Below are 6,183 nucleotides of genomic sequence, written 5' to 3'. Positions count from 1 at the left end.
GGCTTTATGATGACGTCTGTCTTCAGAAGACGAGCTCCCCCCACCCCTCAAACCCTGGGGGAGTTGGGGAGGACTAAATGACTTCACCCCCTGCCCCGAACCCCAATACGTGACTACCAACCCTCCCGAATTGACCTGGCCTCTCCCGGACACCACTGCAAACAACCCAAAAGGAAAACGAAGACAAGAACTTCGATACAAAATGTGTTTTGTTTTATTTTTTTTTCGAACACTTTGGTTTGTACAGTTATAAACATCCTGAAGAAGAGGAAAAGCCAAAGGCAGCCCAGCTGTAAGGTTTCCTGGCATGCACTTCGCATGAGTAAATGCTGAGTCACAATTAGTTTCAGAGATGTAGGAATTGAGCCTCACTGTGCTATATCTATAACGGAAACAGAGATTTGAGTATTATCTGACATTGCACAATCTGCATTCATTAAAAACACCAAAGTCTCCATACCGGCGGACCAGTAGTAATAAAGTCTACAAGTTGACCTCCTTTGGTATTACTCAGGGGCTGAATCCAGAATTGGCCTTGTTCCTGTAGATTATACCATGTGGTTAGCACATGGACAATGAGAAAGCCAGGAGGAGCTTTACGTTGATTCATTCAATCAGAGTCAAAGCCTTAGCTGTCCTGCTGTGTATTTCATTGCACTTTTCATGACCTCAGGACGTCCCATAAACACCTTATAGCCAATTAAGCAATTTTTGCAGTGTAGTCGCTGTTGTAATGTAGCCAATTTGTGCACAGCAAGATTCCACAAATAGCAATGTGATAAATGGCCAGATAAACCAATTTAGTGGCATTAGTTGGTGGTTAAATATTCGCTAGGACGCCAAAAAGAACTCCCCTGCTCTACTTCAAAATAATAGAGATCATTTAAGTCCTACAATCCCCAGCTTCTAGATGGAAGGGAGACTAGTTTAGTTATACACAGCAATGCTGTGCTTTTGAGGATGTTAGCTTATTCCAATATGTCAAAGCAACATCCCATTCGATGTTATCATTGTGGAACATCAGGCCATTTACAACTTTGAAAGACCATGTTACTTTCATTTTATTAGAAAGTAAATGCCTTAGTTATCTTATTCTCCATGGAGTTGGTAAACAAGCACCACTTGCATGTGGCATGAAGAATCTACACAGGTCCTGAGGTGGCATTCCAGAATTCAACTGGATCCTCTGGAGATTCTTAGAATGATTACAGCACAGAAGAAGGTCAATCGGCTTCTCATGTCCTTGCCTGCTCTCAGCTAGTGCCATTCCTCTGCCCTTTTCCCCCATAGCTCAGCAATAGATTAAAAGTCACACAATAGAAGCTTTTGATGGAATCATAGCATGTACCCACTTACAACAAGATGTGTTTATATGGAATCTTTAACATAGTCCCATTTCAGAGAATTGTGCACAAAATCTAAGCTGACACTCTAATGCAGCACTGAGAGAGAGCTGCACAAGAACATAGAACATAAGAAATAGGAGCAGGAGTAGGCCATTCAGCCCCTTCAGCCTGCTCTACTGTTCAATAAGATCGTGGCTGATGGTTTGTGTTTCAAATTCCACATTCCCATCTACCCCTAATAACCTATGATTCCTTTGCCTAACAAGAATCTATCTACCTCTGCCTTAAAATTATTCAATGACCCCACCTCCATCACCTTCTAAGAGTTCCAAAGTTGCAAAACCCTGAGAGAAAAAAATTTCTCCTCATCTCCGTCCCTAATTTTAAAACAGTGCCCCTAGTTCTGGACTCACCCACAAGAGGAAACATCCTTTCCATGTCCACCTTGTCAAAACCATTCAGGATTTTATATACTTCAATCACGTCACCCCTCATTCTTCTAAACTCCAGTGGAAACAAGCCCAGGCTGTTCAACCTTTCCTCATAAGACAACCCACTCATTCCAGGTATCAATATAGAAAACCTCCTCTGAACCACCTCCAACACATTTACATCTTTCCTTAAATAAGGAAACCAAAACTGCACACACTGCTCGAGATGTGGTCTTACCAATGCCCTGTATAACTGAAGCATACATTGTACTTTTATGTTCAATTTCTCTCATGATAAAGGATAGTATCCCATTAGCCTTCTTAATTATAGCCTTCTTGCTATACCTGCATACTAACTTTTTGCCACTCATGTACTAGAACACCGGGATCCTTCTGCACCTCAGAATTCTGCTGTCATTCTCCATTTAAGTAATACACTGTGTTTTTATTCTTCCTGCCAAAGTAAACAACTTCACATTTTCCCACATTAAACTCCATTTTCCAGATCTTTGACCACTCACTCAACCTATCTATACTCATCTGCAACCTCCTTGTGTCCTCCTCACAACATACTTTCCTACCTATCTTTGTGTTGCCTGCAAATTTAGCTACCGTGTCTTCACTCCCCTCCTCTAAGTCATTGATGTAAATTGTAAAAAGTTGAGGCCCCAGCACAGACCCCTGTGGGACTCCGCTCGTCACATCCTGTCAATCAGAAAAAGACCCATTTATGCATACTCCCTGTTTTCTGGCAGCCAGCCAATCTTCTATCCATGCTAATATGTTACCCCCTACACCATGAGTTTTTATTTTCTGCGATAACCTTTGATGTGGCACCTTATCAAATGCCTTCTGGAAATCCAAGTATAGTACGTCTACAGGCTCTCCTTTATCCACAGTGCATGTTACTCCTTCAAAAAAAAACTCCAATAAATTGGTTGAACATGATTTCCCTTTCACAAAACCATGCTGACTCTTCCTGATTATCTTGGGTTTCTCTAAGTGCTCAGCTAAACCGTCCTTAATGATTGATTCTAACAACTTCCCCACGACAGACATCAAGCTAACTGGCCTATAGTTTCCTGTTTTCTGCCTCCCTCTGTTCTTGAATATGGGGGGTTATATTTGCTACTTTCCAGTCTGATGGAACCTTTCCAGAATCTAGTGAATTGTGGAAAATTAACACCAGCGCATCTACTACCTCATTAGCCACCTCTTTAGAGGCCCTAGGATGAAGTCCATCAGGACCCAGAGACTTGTCGGCCTGCAGCTCCATCACTTTGCTCAGTAGGGCTTCCCTAGTGATTGGAATTTCACCTCTCTCTTTCACCTCCTGATTTACAGCTATTACTGGACTGTTTTTTGTATCCTCTAAAGTGAACACAGAAGTATTGTCCAAGTGTCATCCTTCAAGTGAGACAGTCAACTGAGGTAAAAACAGAACGTGCTGGAAATACTCAGCAGGTCTGGCAGCATCTCTGGAGGGAAACAGAGTTGACCCTTCGAGTGGAATGTGACTTCTTCAGAACTGAGTAACCTACTTAAACTGAGGCTCATTTCCCCTCTCAGATGAGCGTAAAAGATCCCATGGCACTAATTTGAAGAGGAGCCCAGAGTTCCCGGTGCCTTAACCAATATTTATCCCTCAACCAACATCACAAAGACAGGTAAAAACAAAAAACTGCAGATTCTGGAAATCCAAAACAAAAACAGAATTACCTGGAAAAACTCAGCAGGTCTGGCAGCATCAGCGGAGAAGAAAAGAGTTGACGTTTCGAGTCCTCATGACCCTTCAACAGAACTGAGTAAAATTAGGAGAGGGGTGAAATATAAGCTAGTTTAAGGTGGGGGGGGGGGGGGTAGAGGAAGAGAAGTGGGGGGGTGTGTGGTTGTAGGGACAAGCAAGCAGTGATAGGAGTAGATAATCAAAAGATGTCACAGACAAAAGAACAAAGAGGTGTTGAAGGTGGCGATATTATCTAAATGAATGTGCTAATTGAGAATGGATGGCAGGGCACTCAAGGTACAGCTCTAGTGGGGGTGGGGTGGAAAGACTAACAGGGCATAAAAGGTATAGATTTTAAAATAATGGAAATAGGTGTGAGAAGAAAAATCTATATAAATTATTGGAAAAAAACAAAAGGAAGGGGGAAGAAACAGAAAGGGGGTGGGGATGGAGGAGGGAGTTCAAGATCTAAAGTTGTTGGATTCAATATTCAGTCTGGAAGGCTGCAAAGTGCCTAGTTGGAAGATGAGGTGCTGTTCCTCGAGTTTGCGTTGAGCTTCACTGGAACAATGCAGGAAGCCAAGGACAGATATGTGGGCAAGAGAGCAGGGTGGAATGTTAAAATGGCAAGCGACAGGGAGGTTTGGGTCTTTCTTGCGGACAGACCGCAGGTGTTCTGCAAAGTGGTCACCCAGTTTGCGTTTGGTCTCTTCAATGTAGAGGATACCATATTGGGAGCAACAAATGCAGTAGACTAAGTTGGGGGAAATGTAAGTGAAAGACTGCTTCACTTGAAAGGAGTGTTTGGGCCCTTGGACAGTGAGGAGAGAGGAAGTGAAGGGGCAGGTGTTACATCTTTTGCATGGGCATGGGGAGGTGCTGTAGGTGGGAGTTGAGGAGTAGGGGGTGATGGAGGAGTGGACCAGGATGTCCCGGAGGGAACGATCCCTACGGAATGCCGATGGGGGGAGTGAAGGGAAGATGTGTTTGGTGGTGGCATCATGCTGGAATTGGTGGAGAATAATCCTTTGAATGCGGAGGCTGGTGGGGTGATAAGTGAGGACAAGGGGGACCCTATCATGTTTCTGGGAGAGAGGAGAAGGCGTGAGGGCGGATGCGCGGGAGATGGGCCGGACACAGTTGAGGGCCCTGTCAACCACCGTGGGTGGAAAACCTCGGTTAAGGAAGAAGGAGGACATGTCAGAGGAACTGTTTTTGAAGGTAGCATCATCGGAACAGATGCGACGGAGGCGAAGGAACTGAGAGAATGGGATGGAGTCCTTACAGGAAGCGGGGTGTGAGGAGCTGTAGACAAGGTAGCTGTGGGAGTCGGTGGGTTTGTAATGGATATTGGTGGACAGTCTATCAACAGAAATTGAGACAGAGAGGTCAAAGATAGGGCCTGATGTTGCTGTCGCCTCTATTACCCACCCCCCCCCCCCACCCCGCAACGTAACCTCATCTGCTCTAAGAACAACCCGAGCTTTCCCGTCTGTCCATCTAACCGAAGTCCCTCGTTCCTGTTATAATTCTGTTACGTCTCTTCTCTTAAAACACTTGCCCCTTTCTGAAATTTACCTGTTTAAATTAACAGTATTTTTCAAAGCTGAGATAGGAGTGTTTATTGCAGCTCAATGTTACTTTAAGATGCTGTCCTTGTCATTGTGAGGTTGGTACCACGTCGAGAACAATGATTTTAATTAACCCGCGCGCTGGATGAGATTAACGCTCTGGATTCTGAATTAATTTCATCTTGAACCCTTAGGTTTTCTGTTGGTGTGTGTGTGTGTGTGTGTGTTTGGAAGAAGGTTGCGTTGTGTCAGGTCAGTCTGCCGGTGTCTGTCTGGTGTTCTCACCAGGGTTGGGAGGGGGAGGAAGGGGGCCAAGAGAGGAAAAAAAGCTTATGTGTTGTTTCTGAGGTATCTGTGTATGTTTTAACGGACGGACAAGATCTTCGGCTTTAGACATTAAATTCCGCTCACACAAGCCTGAAATCCAGCAGGGAGAGGGAAGGCCAGACAGACAGACAGCACACAGAGGGCGAGAGGCTCGGTCTAGCACTGTGGAACAAAGTTAAGGTAAGGAAGATAACATGAATGGAAAAGTGAAGATGCAAGTGTAGAGATGACAGTAACACTGCCACATATTGACAGTAATAACGTTAGAGGAGGTGCCAAACCAGATCCATTTTTTTTATCTGTAGGAGAAATAAATTACTAGAATAATATCGTGTCTACACACCCAGAGACACACCCAGTAATATATATATAGATGAGTGTATGTTTCTTTCTGAAGTTAGGTTAGAAAATAATACAGTAGTCCTTAAATACTGACCTTTTTTCAATTAATACAGCTCAGTCAATGCGGTGTGGTTCCTAAATTTGTAATCATGGAGATTTTCTCTCCCCCTCCTCCCCTTCAAACAATATCTTCATTTCGTAATAATCGCTCTTTCTTGATCTATTTTGTGCCTTGGGGGGCGGGGGTGGGGGCTGTCTTCCCTCACCTCCCCCACCCCCCGCTGAGACCTGTGCATTAAATCTGCATTCATCTCTGACTGTCCAGAATGGGGAGAGATCCTGTTTTGTCGAAACATCTCATTGCTTTTCCTTAGCGGTCGCTTCTTTTTTTCTTAATTTAAATCCTGTTTTAAAAGGCTTAATATTGGATTCAAATGTGA

At 44.0% G+C, this 6,183-nt stretch overlaps 1 protein-coding gene across 5 annotated transcripts in view; it reads left to right on the top strand.

Annotated features, from left to right (window-relative positions):
* The first annotated feature begins 4,768 nt into the window (after positions 1-4,768).
* The window catches only part of tbata (thymus, brain and testes associated), a 49,313-nt gene continuing 47,898 nt past the window's right edge, over positions 4,769-6,183 (top strand). For 3 of the 5 annotated variants that reach the window (XM_041192274.1, XM_041192266.1, XM_041192239.1), the window contains exon 1: positions 5,342-5,581. The gene's annotated coding sequence lies outside the window, so the exon portion shown is untranslated. Of the gene's footprint in view, positions 4,820-5,117; positions 5,173-5,341; positions 5,582-6,183 lie in introns of those variants that run through there. The other 2 variants (XM_041192258.1, XM_041192248.1) reach the window with 2 other exon arrangements.

The sequence above is a fragment of the Carcharodon carcharias genome, chromosome 1 (assembly GCF_017639515.1).
Source record: "Carcharodon carcharias isolate sCarCar2 chromosome 1, sCarCar2.pri, whole genome shotgun sequence".
In the NCBI taxonomy this organism is placed as follows: Eukaryota; Metazoa; Chordata; class Chondrichthyes; order Lamniformes; family Lamnidae; genus Carcharodon; species Carcharodon carcharias.
Note: the sequence above shows the minus strand (reverse complement) of the source record. Positions and strands in the feature narration are given on the sequence as shown.